This window comes from Elephantulus edwardii, unplaced genomic scaffold (genome assembly GCF_000299155.1).
Source record: "Elephantulus edwardii isolate Elephantulus edwardi_28Jun2011 unplaced genomic scaffold, EleEdw1.0 scaffold00034, whole genome shotgun sequence".
Taxonomy (NCBI): Eukaryota; Metazoa; Chordata; class Mammalia; order Macroscelidea; family Macroscelididae; genus Elephantulus; species Elephantulus edwardii.
Genome location: NW_006399784.1, coordinates 4,046,632 through 4,065,393, shown reverse-complemented (window position 1 = coordinate 4,065,393; position 18,762 = coordinate 4,046,632). Strand labels below are relative to the sequence as shown.

At 36.4% G+C, this 18,762-nt stretch overlaps 1 pseudogene; it reads right to left on the bottom strand.

Moving 5' to 3' along the window:
* Positions 1–11,643: 11,643 nt before the first annotated feature.
* Positions 11,644–12,703, bottom strand: LOC102855870 (annotated as a pseudogene).
* Positions 12,704–18,762: the final 6,059 nt, after the last annotated feature.

Genomic DNA, 18,762 nt, shown 5'->3' with positions numbered 1-18,762 from the left:
AATAAAATTTAATTTAAAAAAAAGAATATGAACAGACACTTCAACAAAGAAGACATTCAGATGGCCAACAAGCACATGAAGAAATGTTCAAAATCCCTAGCTGTAAGAGAGTTGCAAATCAAAACAACTGTGAGATATCATCTCACTCCAGTAAGAATAGCAAAATTCAACAGAGCAACAAACAACAAATGCTGAGAGGTTGCGGAGAAACTGGAACCCTTATTCACTGTTGTTGGGAGTGTATAATGGCGCAACCACTATGGAAGGCAGTATGGTACTTTCTCAAAAAGTTAGAAATAGAAATACCATTTGGCCCAGCAATTCCACTACTGGAAATATACCCTAAAGAAACCAAAACTTCCACCCAAGCAGATTAATGCACACCCATGTTTATTGTTGCTTTGTTCACAATAGCAAAGAGTTGGAAACAACCCAAGTGTCCATCAACAAATGAATGGGTACAGAAGCTCTAGTATAGTCACACAATGGAATACTATGCAGCATTGAAGAACTCAGGAAATATTACACAAAATGGGTGACGCTGGAGTACCTTATAGTGAGTGAAATATCTCAGTCACAAAAGGACAAACACTGTATAATGCCACTGTTATAAATAGGACTGACATCAGGTTTGGGGGGAAATTAAGAAAAGAAGGGATAAATAATGTACGCTGCATTGAAACACATGAGGGAGAGAACTGTCTAAAGGGATATATGATTAGGTATAATTTTCATGACAAGAGCCCAGAATAAGAGCTGCATAGTAAAGTGGATTGGGGGCAGGGAGGGGAGGATTGTATAACAATGAAAGAACATTTTTTTTTCTTTTCAAAGAGAAGAGTGACCTGGGGGAGGGGTGGGCAGGGAGGTAAATGTGGAACAATGAATAAATGGAAATTCAAGCTCTCTATAATCTTTCATTAAAATCTAAAAAAAAAAAAACCCAAAAAACCCCCAAATCTGTTTGGTCCCATCTCTTCTTCATGATATTTGGGTGTTTGAGTCTACTACCATGCTGTTTAATTTCATTAAATTCTTAAATCCAAACCGTCGTGGTCCCCAAAATTTCATTTATTCTAGATTATTTCTAATCTAATTAAATCTAGATTGGATTATGCTTAATCTAAATTTCTAACTGAATTCTGTTTTCAAAATATTTTGGGTAAGCCTCTTTTATTTTGTTTTGTTATTGTGGTGTCAGAAATCTTGACACTTAGCTTACTTACCCCTATTGGGGGCACGATTTCTGGCTGCTTTAACTGCAGTCACATGGCCTCATAAATGATCAACAGCTGTTAGAACAATATAAGAGAGTATTTTCCATACTGTTGAGATGTGTGAAAATACCAAAACAGGAGTGGCACTATGCCCTGTTGATTTAGCCTAACCTTCCTGGAGATAGTGTGGATTGAGATATTGTGTACTGTGGAGTAAGCTTCCAACTGCATCAGACCTTGTCCACCTGGCCTGTGTACCTACAATTACATAAGTTATTCTGGTAGCTCTAACTCTCTAGGGGACCTATCAGTGAACCATTGGAGCCAGCGGACATAGAGGAGCGGGAGAACTGAACTATGGTTAGAGCTGTTAAAGTTAGACATTGGGAACTTACACAGCATTCTAAACATTTGGGAACTGTATTGACTCAAGACTTCTTAAAACAGTTGTTGTGTACTGTGGTGTTTAAATTGAACCATACCTGAGCATCCAGCAGGTTTACAGAGGCAGTTAATAACCTGGGAGGAGATTACCCATCCTCCCATTGAACTTCAAACCACATGCCTTTGGATTGCAGTGCAATTTATTGCCAGTAGGCCACCAACTCTTGTAAGTTGCAACTTATAACTGGCATGCTACTAATTTTAGCAGAATGAAGAAAATAATTATTATTATAGCTAGAGGCTATATCAACTAAAATAGAAATAATTTATCATATTTTCTTAATATCTGCATTTTCTGTTTTTCCTAAAAATGTATGCATTAAAGAAACATTTTTTTGTTTTACATAAAATGTGACTAAACACATTTCTTTAACCTTTCATTATATAAAGATTCTCAGCACAATATATAACATTGTATCTAGAAGGAAGATAAAAGATTCATCTGTGAATTTAGAAGAGAGATTAGTCTGTCAATATACACTAAAAAGTGCATATTGACAGACTAAAAGTTATGTATTAACAGACAAGCTCCCTTCTATATTTGCAGGTATATTTTTATTATAATATGAATCCGTCATTTTTAAAAAGTCATGAAATTTTTAATTTTCTGTATCATAAGTGTTGTTATTTCCTGGATATATAATTTAGAACATCATCCCTCTCTTTATTGTCTATTTCTGAAACATTTTTCTCTAACAATGCATGTTCCTGATATTTGTTCAGACCATGGATTTCCGTTGATATGTGATGAGTCCATTTCATATAGTCTTGAAGATATTTCTGTATTTTATTTTCTTAAATGGATATACTTGGACAAGATTTCTTCAATAGCAATTGGGATTATTAAAATATATTAATATTCAAACATTATTCTTAAAGTGACACTGGTCTGAAAGCTTTGTGATGAGGCAGAGAATTTACAGATGAACTAGTTAGTGTATTTATGAAGAACAATGTCTATTATAGACTTACATTCCACATACCTAGCAAAACATGCTCTATTAGGAGGCAGTTAAGAAGTCATATATTATAAATACTGCCCAAATAATCAATATATATGTCCTAGGCTTAGTTTAATATCTAAATGTATGCTGTTTAAAGTTCACATATTTTAAACCTTTAAGAATCAGTAAACAATTATGAATTGACAATATATCAAGAATTTATGTAATCTTTATGTGTTAGATGGGAAGATCAATGTTTTGAAATTACTTACTACATGATGCAATTCAATATGCTGAAATGAATTTTAATACAGACAGAATAAGTGGTATGGGAAATAAACATGAACACTACACTCTCAAGTGCCATTCAATTATATTCTATACAATTATTTGTGGATATATTCTACATTCTGTGATGTGTATGATACATCCTAGCAAACCTTGACCTGAATTTTTTGTGTACGCTTATATATGAGAAAATGATAGAAAATGAGGAAAGAAATGTAAAAGTAAATCAAGGAATACAATATTATAGCAATATATTTTAGCATGAAACCTGCCAATATGAGTTCTGATTTAGTCATCTCGTAAAATGACAGCATCAATTTGTCAACATTTGTATAAAAGTTCTTCAAAGAAAATTGAGATTTTATAGGAAATAACGTAGTGGCATCATTCATTTTGAATGATAAATAAAACAATCCTTGAGAACTGATAGAAGATTGGAATTATTTCAGTAGGATATAAAGCTTTGTTCTTCTGTTTTTATTATGCAGTGATAGTGACACAAAAATCTCTCTAAAGTAGGTAAAACCTATTTGTAGGTAATTTATTTAGAACTTCTGAATGTGCTTGTTTATATGCATGTTTCAGACAAAAAGGTCAAATAAAAAGAATACATAATTTTTTTAAATTAAATTTATTATGTACTGGATATATTTTAATCTAAATTACTATTTGATTAAATGAAAATTTGCATAATTGAAGTCCTTCTTAACAGATGAACTATCTCTTATACTGTAACTATTTATGTTCCTCTGTTGTTCTTATAGTATTCAGAGTCCTACTATTTCAGAAATAAATGGCCAATCCTTGTTCCTAGTCTGTTTTGATTTGGTAGCTCTACTAAAACCTGTCCACCAGTGGTGATTTCTCTAGAATTTCATGTAGTTGTGGCACAGCCTTTAACATCCCAGTACCCACAAGTTTCCAGTCTGACACAGAAGTGCTGTACTACCTAAAACAATGATAAACAAGTAAGAATACAGATAGATACCCAAGTAAAAGAAAAAAAAATCTTGGAAAATATGAAAATCTTTCCTCAATACAACAAATTGACGGATAAGTCCCATAGTCTCATATTTTAGGAAATTCCAAGTCTAAAACTCAGGTACCAGCTCTAGGGAAGGCTTTCTGTCTGTGACAGTTCTGGAGGAATATCCTTATCTCTGAACTTTTACTCCTGGACTTTCTTTCTGTGACTTAGTGTCTCTGGTCTTTCATTTGAGGCACACAGCTGGCGCAACAGAATAATGTCTCACGTGAAAGCAATGTCTCATCTGGCTCTGGTATGCTAAGATACATTTCTGAGGAGCATTGATATTAGTCTAAGGATTAAGATGCACCTGATGGCAGCTCATGGTATTTTCAATCACTTCCTATGTATTTGAGAGCTGGACAGAGAATGAATAAGGTTGGTCAGCAGAAAAACTGATGTCTTTGAATTGTGATGTTAGAAAAGAGTACTAAATATCCCATGTACTGTCAAAAGAACAAATAAATATAAATATGCCTTGGAGAAAGTGCAGTCATAATGATCCTTGGATATAAGAATGGCAAAATTTCATCTCATATATTTTTGGCATGTTGCTAGGAAAGGTTATTCCTGGAGGACAACATACTTTGAAATGTGGAGTGACAGTGAAGGAAAGGAAGACCCTCAACCAAGTGACTGACACAGTGAATGCAGCAATGGGATATACAATGTTAAACATTGTGAGGTTGCACAGGATAAGACAGAATTCACATCTCTTATTCACAGGGTTGCTGTAAGTCTTACTCAACTACACTGCATCTAGAAACAACAGTAGACTAATTATATGACTATATATTGGATCATTATATCACATATCAACCAGAGAAAATAATTCATTAGTAATAATTGTTTTCGGTGCAGTTAGGTACTAAAATTGAATAGGACTTATTGTAACCCTATAAACAATAGACCTGAACCCTGTGCTATCTTCACCATCTCAATGTACTTGAGCCCTTTGCCCCAGTCATTGTGTCAATCCATTTCATTAGAGGTCTTCCTGTCTTTTTCTGACCTGGTATTTTTCCAAGCATAATGCCCATTTCCAACGAATAGCTTCACTCAACAACATATGAAAGCGTGAAAGACAAATCTTTGTCATCTTTGCTTTCAAGGAGAACCCTGGATGCATACTTTCTAAGACATACCTGTTTGCTCTTTTGGCAGTTCATTAGACATTCTGTACTGATCTCCAATATCATAATGCAAAGACCTCAATTCTTCTTTTACCTTCCTTGTTTATGGAAATCACATAGATGCAGAGTAAAACTGCATTGTGAAGTTTCAGGGACTTGGGTTTTCAAAGGAAGATTGCCAGGCATTTTTCCAAGGAGGCTATGAATGGGTTTGAATCACTAAATTTTTGTCTTATCTTAAAGTTTTTCAAGATTTTTGCCACCCAGGGTATCTTACCAAATAATGGTTATGTTTGTGGTTCCATCGTTCAGAATCATCATTACTCTTTAGAAGATTTGACTGAAATAAACATACAAGTTTAAATTTCTGTCAAGAAATATATCTCCAGCTAAAAATTAAATTTATTTAAAACAATATAACCTCAAAACTGATCCTGTATAAGAAATGATGTGAATAGGAAGAACAGTCAGTAGTTGTAGGCACATCAAGAAAAATAAAATAGCCAAACAATAAAACAGAACATTTCAAGTCTGAAAGTGATGTAATTATATTTGTGCTATATCCATCCATGAGCAACAGGAACCTCATTACTTATTGTATACGGAAAATATTATTTTGAGTTTTAGAAATCTTACATATTTATATTATTTTCAATTTTCTGTGATAGTTTTTAATAAATTATATTTTATTTCAAGATAATAAATAAAGGTTAAAATGTATCATTATTTTTAAAATCCATATGTGGTAGTGGGAAACTCTCAGATTCTTTTACCTTTTCCCCAAATTCCCTTCCAATAGTCACACATTCAGAAAGAAAACTTCAGCAGAAATTGTTTCTAATTATTTAAGTGGTTTGAGCTATAAATTATTTGATATTTTCCCACAGATATAGTAATCAATCCCTTTAAAGCCTACTGGAGGAAACTTTTCTTTTTTAACTTGTTCTTTGAAATTATTATTAAAGCTTTTGATTTATTTTTACCTTTCTTACATTTTGCTTTAAGCAAGATTATTACCCATATGTAACATATTTATATGCATTATATACATTTATATATAGATATAAGTTAAACTCAAAGAGCTATTTCTAAAGTTTTTCTTGTAATCATATCTTGGGAAAGAATTGTTATAAAAGTACCTTCTCACATGAAAAGTTATGGTTGTTGCTATGTAGTTTAGAATCAAATCTGATGGTGATCTTGTTCACAAAAGAAGTAAGCTGTACTTGAACCTGTGCCATCTCACAATTCCTGCTGTGCTTAAGTTCATTCTTGCAGTCACTGTGCCAATCTTACTAAAGGATTTTAGCTTTTTCCACTGGCTCTCTATTTTTGAAAGTTGGACAATAAATAAGGAAGATGTAAGATTTAATGTTTTCAAAATTTGAAGTTTTTAGGGAACATTGACTACACTATTTGGAAGCAGGAGTGGCATCCACTTCCTAAACAACATGTCTCTGAAAACTTTATGAACTTTGTTAAATGACAATAGTTATAGAAAGGCTTCAGGGTCGTTGTGAGCTGTGCTTAACTCGGTGGCAATCAACAACAACATGGGTTGCTAAGATAGCAAGCAAGACTATCTTGCAGGACATACAGTCAAAATGGTCTTTAAAAACAATAATAGCGACCCTTCTCACATATATTTGTCATGAAATAAGAAAGTGCCAATATGTAAAGAAGGATAACACACTTGGTAAAGAAGGTAGGAAATGAGGGATATTCAACAACATAAATTGATAGAGTGATTGTGATGTCAAGGTTTATTGCTCAAAAAGGCTTTCCCAATAACTGATTGAAATTGTCATGTGGATGGTTGGGAAAATGGAAATAAGGTGTATTAACCTATCCACAAGGACATCAGCTGGTTTCACTACTAAACTGAGCAAACTCAGAGGCAGATTTTTAAAATCTCACCACCTGGAAAGAAGAATCAGAGAATGCAGTGAATACCCTTTAGGGAGAGAAATTATTTTACCAGCCAGACATACAAGAGAGCACTAACAGCTTCAACAGAGAACCAGACATCTAACACGAGAAAGAATTGGAACTTCTACCCTAAGGAATGGTGACCAACAACCTTTGTCTAATCTTCCTGGACACCTTGGGAGAACATGCCGTAATTTGTAGGACTAAGAACTTTGTGTGGTCTCTCATGGCCTAGAGGTAAGGAGTTTCACTGTCATTTCCAAAGCACACAAATCGAATCCACAGCTACTCCATGGCAGAATAGTTGGCAATTTTATTCTGTGTGATTAAACTGCCTCTGCAAACCCACTGGACAGTCAGCTATGGGCCAGTTCTGACTTGACAGTATTCACTAACATCAATAAGTGAGCTTTGTAAAACTGGCATAAAGCTTCAGACTGAAGCCTGAAAGTCCTGTAAGCACATTTTTGAAGCTGTCATAATAGACACTACATTGAAACAGATGAGAGGAAGAACTATCAGAGAGGAATGCATGATCAGATTTTTTTATGTATGACAACAATCTGAAATAAGAGGTACATTACAAAGTGAACTTATGGACAAAGAAAGAAGTAGGAAGGATAATATGCAACAAAGAATGAATAAAAACTCAACTTCTCTGTAAACTTTTGTTAAATTCACAATTAAAAGGATCTTTCTTTACTGAGACATTATATCCTATTAACTTCCCTGATAAAACCTCATGATTGTGAATATGGCTTTCTGTGGTCTGTATGCTTTTGCAATGCATTTCAGTCCCAGTTCAGCAGTAAGATTACTACTGGAATTAGTAGAAACATGTACAGGAACATGAGATACATGTTTTGTTTAAAGAAAATTGGTTTTGTGTTGTGGATGCTGATTGGTTTTCTGTTGTGGATGCTATTGATGGGGACAACTGTACCTTCAGCTGTTAGTAGAGGTAAAACTTGCCTGTTCCCAGGTTGCCCTTGCTCATTTTACTCTATAAACTTAAACACAGGCTATAACTATTTAAATACAGCAGCAATTGTGAAGCTGGCAGAAGATCAGGCAGAGTTTCTATTATGTCTAGATCTTTTATAAGTCAGAGTTGACTTGACCTAACAGTAAGATATTTTCTATATATGACATCCTTTTTCAAAGACTGGACCATTCTGATATAATGCTTTATATATCCAGGATTTTTCAATTAGTTTGGACCTACTGGTGGTGTGGTGTCTGAAACTACTTTGCTCTTAACCAAACAGCCTACAGGAAAAAAGTGCTAATCACTCTTAAAGAATGAAAGATGAGCAAAAGGAACATGGGCAGTTTCCATCTAATAGAGTGTTGGCATGTGTTAGAATTAACCCCATGGGAATGAGTTTTGGGACCTAACTACATAATAATGTTTAATGCTTATGTAAAAAAAAATGTAGCAAAAACCTCAGAAAATAAGTTTAGAGTAGGAATCTACTTACAGCTGACTATAGAGGACTTTTCAGGAGAGTGTAAGACACACAGGAGGAGATTATCTATCTCTTTCTCTGAGATGCTGCTGGTGAATTCACATTGCATTATCAGTGTAAATCAACCAAAGGAAAAATGTAGCAAAGGGAACATTTAATAAAGAGCATGATAGATAAAGAGGGCAAATCTTTTTGCATATCCTATCAACAATGATTGTAGTTCTTTCATGTCCTTACTGCCTAAACTTCTGGGTAAATTTTTCTGAAAATTCTAAAATGGATAATGGGTAAAAATCTATTCATAAAAATTTGATTGGGAACTACAGAGTCAACTATATCTAAAATGTAATTGAATAAACAGATTGCCACATATTTATGGTATATATGTATATAAATATATATACATATGTATATAAATGATATATATGTATATTTCTTGATAGCAGAAGTTTTGTGTCATAATATTTTATATGTATTTTATAATTTAAATAGTATGGAATTTACATACTGGTAAATTAAATTTAAAAGTTAATTTGCCAAGCACATAGTTAAGAAGAAATTAAGAAATTTAAAAGATAAGTAGTAATAAACCAAGATTTGATACACTGTTGTTGTTGTTGTTTTGGGCCATCAAATTGCCTGTGACTCATTGCGACCCTGTGTAAAACAGCTATGAAGTCTTCCCTGAACCAGTCTAACTAACTCCAATACACCTACCTCCTAATTACAGTATCAATCCATCTCACCCGGGGTCTTCCTCTCTTGCGTTGTCCCTCCATCCATGCGAGCATTTGTCCTTCTCTAAAGATGGCTTCCTCCTGGCCACATACCCAAAGTACGTGAGAATGAGCCTTAAAATCCTAGTCTTCTAGGAGAAACTTCATTTCACTCTCTCCAAAACAGATCTATTTGTTTTCCTGGTGGTCCATGGCATGTTCAAAACTCTTCTCCAGCATAACAGCTCAAAGGCACCAATTCATCTGTCATCCTTAGTTATTGTCTAGCTCTCTGATGCATACAAGTAATTGTAAAGGCCATGGCCTGGATTAGGCACACCTTAGTCTAGATTGACATCATTGTTTCTCAGTACTCTGGAAAGAGTATTCTGACAGATGATTTACTTAATGCATTTTTTTTTTTATTCCCCGACTGCTGGTTCCAAGAGTGCTGATTGTGGAGCATAGCAAGCTGTAATTGTTAACAACCTAAGCTTTTCTCCATCTGTTATGTTTCTGTTTCTACCAATTAGCCCAATGGTGAGAATATTTGTCTCCTTGTTTTTGATCTTCAATCTATATTGAAGACTACAGTCCTTGATTTGTGAATCAGGTCCTCCTCAGTTTCAGCAAGCATGGTTGTGTCATCTGCATAATAGGAGTTCTTGATGAGTCTTCCTATAATCTTATAATTCATAAACCATGGCCTCCCAAATGATCTATTCTTCATATAGCTTGAAAAGGTATGAAGACAGGACACATCCCTGACACACTCCCTTCCTAATTTTGAAACATGAAGTGTTTCCCTGATCTGTTTTGAGAACTGTTCTTCCTGGGCTTAGAATAGGTTTTACAGGAACACAATCAAGTGTTCTTGGAATCCCATTCTCCTCAAGGTTAATCACAATTTGTTGTGATCAATACAGTCAAATACCTTTGCATACTAAATGAAGTGCAGATTGATATCCCACTTGTATTCTTTGTTTTCTGCCAAGGTCCATGTGACATTGGTGGTGATGTCTCTAGTGCATGGCCTCTTCTAAACCCAGCTTGTATTTCTGGTAATTTTCTGTCAATTTACTGTTACACCTGTTTCTAGATAATTTTCAGCAGGATATTGCTTGATTGCTTGTGTGTGATATCAGTGCTACTGTATAATTTTCACCCTCTGTCAGGTCAACTTTTTTTTTTTTAATGATCATAAATAGGGATTTCTTCTAGCCTGTTGGCCAGGTAGTTGTCCTCCAGATTTCTTGGCACAAATTGGTGAGCATATCCAGGGCAGCATCTGTCTGTTGAAATATGTCAATTAGTACTGCATCAACTCTTGGGGATTTTTCCCATCTCCTACTACCTCCTGGATCATTCAATATTCTGACCACAGCATACGTTAAGTATTGCAACTCAAGGGCTTGAATTTCTTCTTTAGTCCCTTCTGCTTAAGAAATGCTGAGTGGCTTCAACCCTTTTGATTTTTTGTCTTTTTTTAAATTTTTTTTAATATATCAAAAGGCCTGCTTTAGTGACATGCTACTCCCACCAGAAAATAACCAAATACCCCCTTGTCGGTAACATGCTTAAGTTGACCAGCCAACTCCCTTTTCTAAACTCTTGTGTATGTGAGCGTGTGTAAAAGTACATGTATCTTATCAACTTGATGACCCAAAGCCTCCTGCTTCCACACACTGGCTGACTGGCGTCCACTCCCTTCAGAAGAGTGGGCAGAAACCTGCATGTGGTAGTGGAACATACTCACTTCTCAAGCAGTGCTTCACCCTTCTCAAAAGGAGAGACTGACTTCTAACCAGACTACTCAAATCAATTCTCTCCTGGTGACTCCTTTTCTTTTTAGGAAAACACACATACTCACACACCCATACATATATATATAATTTTTTGTTTTTACATTTAAATATAAAAATACTATTCTGCTTTGTGTTATAACATTGAGGGCCAAGTAGTATGAATCTTTTCTTAAGGCAGGGATATGTCCGGTCATATCCCTACCTTCCTTCTCAATTTCCATGGAGTCCCCACCCAAACAAGGAAATTCTAACTTTACCACAGAATTAAGTCAGGCCCTCCCACTTCAGCTACCTCAATAAATCCCTCCTTTCCTTCCTTCACAAACATAAATGCTCTGTCTGGATAGCTATGCCTACTGGACAAACACACCTGATTAAATGGAAGCAGTGGTTATGTTTCTCTACCACCTCCCCACTAATGCACTATTCCTTAGTCTTCAAGAAAGCTTCAGTGACAGGGAAACGGGGCGGGATGGTCGTGAAGAGATTAAAAACTTGACCCCTCTACCCTGACCCCCAAAAAGCAAGAGTTATTAACTGGGCCTGAGGAATAAAAAAAGACCTCGATATTTTGCCCTTTGAATTACAGCTAGTAGAAACAAGTAGGAGAAAGGAGAAGAGTGCGTGGGGTGAAAAAGAAGGGGCTTTTGATGACTCGAGGTCTAGTCCATTTAGTTTTTATACTGGAAGGTCTCGTCGCCAGTTTCGTGGAGAAGACATGTGCAGATGAGGGCTTCTGTCACCGAGTAGGGATCACAGTTGGCAGAGGGGCGGTGGTCTTCAAAGTAACCCTTCTTCTCCTGGCCAACAGTCCGAGGAATGCGGATGCTGGCGCCACGGTTGGCCACACTGGCAGAAAAGTCATCGATCTTGGAGGTTTCGTGGAATCCAGTCAGGCACCGGGCGTTGTCCAGGCTCCTCAATGTGCTTCAGACCTTTCTCTTCTCACATGGTCTTGGTGCTAAAGTTGATATGACATCCAGCACCTTTCCAGTTCCCAGGGATGGGCTTGGGGTCGAAGGTCGCTATAACGCCAAAGTCTTCACATGCACAGTGCAGGATGAAACGGGCCACCCAGAGATGATCTCCCATGTCAATTCCTTCACAGGGGCCTATCTGGAACTCCCACTGGGCAGGCATGACTTCTGCATTTGTCCCTCCAATCTTGATGCCTGCATATAAGCCCGCCCGGTAGTGAGCCTCCACAATGTCCCTGCCAAAAGCTTTATCTGCTCCCACACCACAGTAATAGGGACCTTGGGGTCCTGGGAAACCACTGGAAGGCCAACCAAAGGGGTGGCCATCTGTACCTATGAGCGTGTATTCCTGCTCCATTCCAAACTAGGGGTGTTGGTTGCTCACCATTTCCATTATCCGTTTACAGGTGGGCCTTAAATTGGTCTCTGCAGGCTTTCGGTGGTACTTAAAGACTTCACAGAACACCAGCTTGTTGGGGTCCTTGCGGAAAGGATCCTGAAACATGGTAGCAGGGAGGAGATACATGTCACTGTTAGAGCCTTCAGACTGGAAAGTACTGGAGTCATCAAAATTCCACTCAGGCAACTCTTCTATACTCTTGGGCTCAGAATCTAGGGCTCGGTTCTTGCAGTGCAGTCCCTCTTCTGTGCCATCGATGCAGATATACATGGTCTGGACTTTCTCACCCTGAGGCAGGGCCATAAACACCTGCTTGATGCCTTTGTTCAATTGGGAACTTGCTGAGGTGGACATGGTGGAAGGTGTTCTGGGCTGCGAGCAAGCTGGAGGGAAAGCAGGCGGTGAGAGCGAGGAGAGGAGAGGAGGCCAGGTGTGCAGTTAGAAGACAGACTCAACTCCCATTCTCGGCTCTAGCTCTTTTGATTTTTGAACCCCAGGTCTTTGCATATTTTACTTTGTGTTTTCTTTCAGAGCTGCCCTTTGAAATCTATTTAGGTCCTTAATTTCTCGATTTCCTCCCTTTGCTTTGGCTTCTTGACGATTTCGTGTCTCTTCTGACAACCATTTTGTCTTTCCTTCTGTCTTTACAATGATCTTTTACATTCTTGGTGAATGATAGCCTTGATATCCTCCCACACCTCATCTGGTATTCGTCAGTTAATGCTCATTAGTGTTCAAGGCCTCAAACATGTTCCTCAGCTGGTTTCAAAATTCAAGTTAGACAAACTGAAGGTTAAATTTTTATTCCTGTGGATTTGATTTGGCCTTCTTTAGCTTTAATTTAAGCTTGCATATGAGTAGGTGATGGTCTATTCTGCAATCCACTTCTGGTCTAGTTTCACCACTGATACTGAACTTCTCTAAGGATTCCTTCCACAGATGTAATCAATCTGAATCCAGTGTAAAAAAATCAGGTATAATCCATGTGTACAGCCTGCATTTGTGTTTCTTATGAAAGGTATGTACAATGAATTAATCATTGTGCAGAATTCTATCATTCTACCCTACCCTCATTTCTGTCACCAAGTGCATGTTTTCCCACTACTGATCTTCCTTGTTCGTAACTTTCACATTTAAGTCACTATTATTATTAATGCAGCTTGATTGCATGTTTGATTGATTTATGATTGCAAACATTGGCAAAAATAATCTATTTCTTCCTCTTTGGCTCCAGTTGTTGGTACAAAAATTTCAATGATAGTGATATTAATAGATCTTCCTTGTATATGTATGGATATCATCTTGTCATTCACAACATTGCATTTCAGGATGGATCTAGAAACAGCCTTTTTAACTATGAAAGTAACCCGTTTTTTCTTACCTTTTCATCTGCAGTGTAGCAGATCATAGAATCATCTGATTTAAAATGCCAATGTCAATCCATATCATTTTGTGAGTGTTTAATATACCAATATTTATGCTTTCCTTTCATTTCTTAATGATGTCCAGTTGTCTTACATTCATTTTTCACATTCCAATTTCCAATCATTAGTTTCTGCTTACAACTGTTCCTCCTTTTTGGTAGTTCCAAATTTGAGGGTTCAGGTTCAGTTACCATAGACTAAGGGGAAGATCCCCCATTTAAGCACACTACAATTTTAAAGTTACCATAGACTAAGGGGAAGATCCCCCATTTAAGCACACTACAATTTTAAAGGGATACTGGTTTAATATACAGTATTTTCTTTCACTATAATTTTGTATGCCATTGTCCTTTATACATTCTGAGCAATTACATTTCTCATACATGTACATCCTTATATATCTTTTAAGCCAACTATGAAAATATAGAGTTTTTATTTAAATATTTGTAAACTATTCATTTTCAACATGTTTTAGTTATTACATTTTATAATTAATTACAAATTAATGATTATAATATTCTTCTAATATATCCACTGGATAAATTGTTTGATAAATACATAGAAAATTGATTCCTATCATCATTCATTTTTAAGTATTTGAATATGTCTCTCTTTAACAGTGAAAACCTCAAGCTACATATCATTTTCTCTTTGAGAGTATTATTCATTTATATGTTTATATGCACTAATATTCTTACAAAAATTTCTACCTAAATATGTAAATAAACTAAATTTCAAAGTTATTAATTATAAATGGAGCATGTGTCACTTTGGATGGCCAAGTTTGACTTCTACTTGCTTCATAAATTGGAACTGTCTTAATTAATCAGCAGCAAACAGATCACCGCTAGTCAGAAACACCCCCTTCCATGTTTCTGCACCTATTTCTAATAATTCCTGGGTTTGATAGTCATTGTTGACTCACAGACTTTACTCACAGTTGTGGTACCAAATGTGTAGCTTATTAGAAAAACAGGTTGGGGAATGGGAGAGGCAAAGACTATCTCACAACAGAAGTCCAGGTTCACCACTCCTAAGACAAATTAATAGCTAAGCACAATTGCTTAATTAGTAAGTCTTAATTTTAGTTCAACAGCACACAAAGTCAAGAAGTCTCTGGTTTCCTCAATTGCCCAACAAGATTTTTTTCTCAGAGCAGTAATAAACCTGTTTCTCCTTCAAATATCTGGCAAACATAAACTTTGTGTGTGGCCAGCACAAATACAAGAATCCTCAGGTACACCTTGCCATAATCTCTCCACAGCAATGCCAAAGTCTGTCTGCCACCAACATCAGGGTCTCACCCTCACCATGGTCTCATTCTGATATGGTTCCCACTAGGGTTGTGTTCCAGTCTACTTCAAGTCTTGTTGCCAAAGGTGGGAAGCACTCTCTCACTCTTATCCTAATCCCATAGTTGTTGAACATTTTTAAGGCCATGTGTCTACAGTTAAGATAGCTGGAGACAAGAGGAGTCTAACGTAATACTTAGAAAAGCCAACAACATTTAAGCTTACACCACACTAATATTTTTTTTACATTTTATTTATTTATTTGTTTGTTTGCTTGTTTATTTTAATAATTTTAATGAACATTTACAGAGATTTTGTATTTCCATTCATTCATTGCTGTACATCTCTCCCCGTGCAGCCCCACCCCCTGCTCGCTCCTCCCTTTTAAAAGTGAAAGAAACACTCCCTCCCTGGTACACAATACCCCTGCACCCTTCCCACCACCCCAAGTGCATTCCACTATGCAACCTTAATTGTGGACTCTTGTGACAACCACAATACCTTATCATACATCGCTTTTAAATTATTTACTCTCTCATCTGTTCCAGTGCAGTAGACACAATTTATCCAGTTTTTCTCACTCTTGTGTGAATATACCACAGCTTCTCTATCCATTCATTTGGTGATGGTCACCTGGGTTGTTTCCAACTCCTTGCTATTGTGAACAGAGCCACGATAAACATGGGTGTGCATACATATGCTTGGATGTCAGTTATGGTCTCTTTGGGATGTATATATTCCCAGCAGTGGAATTGCTGGGTCAAATGGTATCTCTATTTGCAACTTTTTGAGAAAGCTCCATACCACTTTCCACAGTGGTTGCAACATTTTACACTCCCACCAACAGTGAATAAGGGTTCCAGTTTCTCCACAACCTCATCAGCATTTGTTGCTTGCTGTTCTTTTAAATTTTGCTATTCTGATTGGGGTGAGATGAAATCTCATAGTTGTTTTGATTTGCATCTCTCTTAGAGCTAGGGATTTTGAACATTTCTTCATGTGCTTGTTGGACATCTGAATGTCTTCTTTGGTGAAGAGTCTGTTCATATTCTGTGCCCATTTTTCAATTGGATTATTTACCTTTATCTTGTTGTGGTGCTTAAGTATTTTATAATTTTCATTTTAATATTTTTATGGATAGGAAGACTCAATATTGTGAAAATGGCAATACTACCAAGGGCAATTTACTCGTTCAATGCAATCCCAGTAAAAATACCAATCCCATTCTTCAAGGAGATGGAAAAGGTAATCTCAAGTTTCATTTGGAATAGAAAAAAATCCCTGAATAAGCAAAGCACTCCTTAAAAATAGAAAAAAGGTAGGAGGCATCTCACTCCCTGATTTTAAATCCTTCTACACTGCCATGTTGGTTAAGACAGCATGGTACTGGTATAATGACAGACACATAGATCAATGGAATAGAATTGAGAACCCAGAAATCAGCCCATCTACATATGGTCAACTGATTTTTGGCAAGGAGATGAAATCAGTTAAGTGGGGAAACGACAGGCATTTTAACAAATGGTGCTGGCAAAATTGGAAAAATAGCTGCAGAAAACTCAAGCGAGATCCACACCTCACTCCATATACAAAAACCAACTCAAGATGGATCATGGATCTAGGACTAAAACCAAGGACTATAAACTTCATTAAAGAAAAGCTTGGAAGAACTCTAGTAGTCCTAATCCACAACATAAACAGTCTTCCATGTATCCTGAAAAATCTACAACCAGGAGAAGATAAAATAGATGAATGGGACCTTCTAAGAATCAAATCCCTATCTACATCCAAAAACTTCTCCAGCAGGGTAAAAAGGGAAGCCACAGACTGGAAAAAAGTATTTGGTAATGACATATCAGATAAGGTACTTATATTTAGAATTTATAAAATACTTGAGTACACTAATATTTTTAATTACATGTGATAAGAAGTTTTAACATGTTAAAAGATCTTCCAGAAAGAATAGTTACAAATATTAGTAATAGAATAGAATTATAAATATAATATAATCAATATAATTGATTATAAGATCATAAAATATGCATTTGGATAAAATGTAACAAATATTAGAAATCAATTAGTCATTTGCAAAGCAGTTGAATTCTGGAAGATGGATTTTCTTGTTTTAGTGAAGGTCAGGTGTGGCTGTTCATCTTTCTATCCATAATTTTTTGTGAGCTGATTGGATTTTCCAGGTTTATCTAACAATGAGCTGAGGACTGAACATCCCTTATTTAGAGTCAACCAGGACTTATGGGTGGGACTTGTATTTCAAAGATGGTTGGGCCCTTGGGCCTTGTGTTAATTGTGTTTGGGATGAAAATTCTTCTAAGTAGCATAGCACTGGTCTGTCAATTTGGTGTACTGTGATAACTTGGGGTTGTTGTGATATGCCACTGGTGTTTCAAATGCTACCCATCCTGGGCAGTGTTTGGTGGAGCTTCCAGAATGAAACAGTTTTGGAACCAGGAGTAGAATCCACTTCCTAAACAACATGCCTCTAGAAATTCTATGAATGTAGAGTAATGAGAATAGTCATAGCACAGGGATTGTTCAGGTCTTTTGTTCATAGGGTCACTATGAATTATGCTTGAATTGATAACACTTAAAAATGACAAGAGAGGGGTTTTTTTAATAGTTTATGTAATTTAAATAGAAGGACAATTTTTTTTTTAAATTTAGGTTGTTAATTTTTCATTTCAATGAACATTTACAGAGATTTTGGGATTCCATTCATTCATTGTTGCACCCTTCTCCCCGCACAAACCCTTTCCCCCTCCGCGCCCCCCCACCCCGTTTGCTCTTCTCCCTGAAAAGCAAAAGAAAAACTCCCTCATTGGTACACAATCCCCCCCCGCACCTCCCCAAACCCCACCCCCTACCCCCAAATATAATCCACTCTGCAACCCTCATTGCATACTCCTACGATAAAAATAATGCCCTAAAATATAATACTTTTAGACTATTCTCTCCCCCATAGACTTCAATGCCGTAAACATATTTCATCCAGTTTTTCTCAGTCTTACCCCCACCCCAATGCCAGCCTCATTCTACAACAGTGGCACCATATAGCATTTGTCCCTTTGTGACTGAGAAGGACAATTTTTACTCCAAGTGATTTAGAGCTCCAGAAAACCAACTAAAGAATGAAATATGAATGAGTTCACAATTCAACAATAATAAGTGACTATTTACTACTAGAATCCAAAGAAAAGCAAGTGGATAAGGAAAGAGATTTTTAAACTTTGAAAAAAAATATTATACTGGTTTATTTATGAAGTTCTATTATATTGTTTTTCACACAGAAACTTTCCCATTTCCTTCACTATTTCCTGACATTCCTCTGACCCATCAAATTGTATGACCTTATGATTAACAAGTTCATGTAGCCCTCACCCATTCTTACCTCATTGTGGTTATGATGAAAGATAAATTAATGGTTATAAGTAAGTGTATTAATAATAAGAAAAATGCACACTTTGATGCCCCAGGGGGCAAGAATTTATGATGCCAATCTAAAGGCACGGAATTCTGATACACAAGCTGCTCTACAATAGAAAGTTGTACAGCTTCTCCGTTGTGATTTACTGCCTATCATGACATACTGTAGGACCAGCTATGAGTTGGTTCTAGCTTGATGGCACATAACAAAAATATTTCCATTGTTGTTGTTGTTGTTTTTATGTGCCATCGAGTC